Source organism: Amia ocellicauda, unplaced genomic scaffold (genome assembly GCF_036373705.1).
Source record: "Amia ocellicauda isolate fAmiCal2 unplaced genomic scaffold, fAmiCal2.hap1 HAP1_SCAFFOLD_36, whole genome shotgun sequence".
Classification (NCBI taxonomy): Eukaryota; Metazoa; Chordata; class Actinopteri; order Amiiformes; family Amiidae; genus Amia; species Amia ocellicauda.
In genome coordinates, this window is record NW_027102931.1 from 179,566 (window position 1) to 180,928 (window position 1,363).

Sequence of the window (1,363 nt, forward strand, 5' to 3'; positions counted from 1 at the left end):
TTCCAGAGTAATGTATTATAGTTGATCATACTGAAGTAATCTAGAACCACAATACAGACTCTTAATGTGCACTGTCTAATAGTTTAATAATACTGATTATTAAATAAAGTTTTTCAACATAACTTCATAATCCTACATTAATGACTATATGCATTACATTAGACCTGGTAATTCTTGTATTTTATCTTTTTTATTTTTTTTGTAGCTAATGTTAATGACCCACAAAAAGGTCAGTTTGCCAATAACATAGAGCAAGTCTCTCAAGTATAATTGCAGGCATTGATGGTTTTGTTTTCACTTTGTATTAAATATATTACTAGAAATGATTATCATTTAATACTAAGGTTTTTTTCTCCAGAGATTCCAGACCTTTTGGACAATCTGAAAAAAATTGTAACAAAAGCCACATTTATCAGCAATGAAGACAAAAGTGTGTCACCATCAAGTGGTTCTGACAGCCCCACAGCAAATTGTTCTGAATCTGACAAAGAATCACCAAAACAGGTATAACACTCTTGGTCTACAATATTACAAAGACAAGGTAAAAATATATATATTGAAAACAAATATTGGTTGTAAACAATCTAATGATGCTACATTATCAGTTATATTCATAGTTAAAGTTGATAATAAGAATGTAATTGAATTATGGGTGTCACAGATTCACTGACTTTATTATGTCTGTAAATTAATAAACTTAGAATTGAGACATACTGTGGTCTTTAATAACACATTTCTGTAACAAAATCACAGCCTTACTGATAATGTATTCCACTTAACATAATATAAGAATAGTTTGGGGATAAACTTGTTTTTTATTTACCATTGTCTTTTAGGTGGAAATATTCCCAGGCACTGGAGTTTACATTGACAAACTGTCCTGGATCCTTGCAGAGAGGTGCAGCACGAATACGTCATATGCAAGAACCCTGACGGTTGCTGTCTTTGACTTTCCAACATTATTAAAGAGCAATCTTCGTGGTGGTGGCAGCAAGAGAGATCCAACTTCGGAGAAAAAGACACCTCTGGATCGCTTAAAGGTGGAAGCCATATATGGTATGTAAATGCTGTTGTACAAAATTTCTAACTCTCCTTTTTAACTGTATAGAACACAAAGGGTTAGCAGTTGAAATGTTCCTTTGGCCTTTGTTTTAGTTTCAGAGACTAGAGTTAATTTATTAATAAATAATAATACCTTACATGTAGCAGCTGGAAAGATCCCAAAGTGCTCTACAGACTCACTTCACCCACCACCCTCTGGGGTGCAGCCATTTTGTACCAGCAGATTACTACACAGCAGTAAAGGTGGAGTCATAACAAATTTGTTAGACCTGATTGAGGGAAGCCTGACTTAGAATTCAGC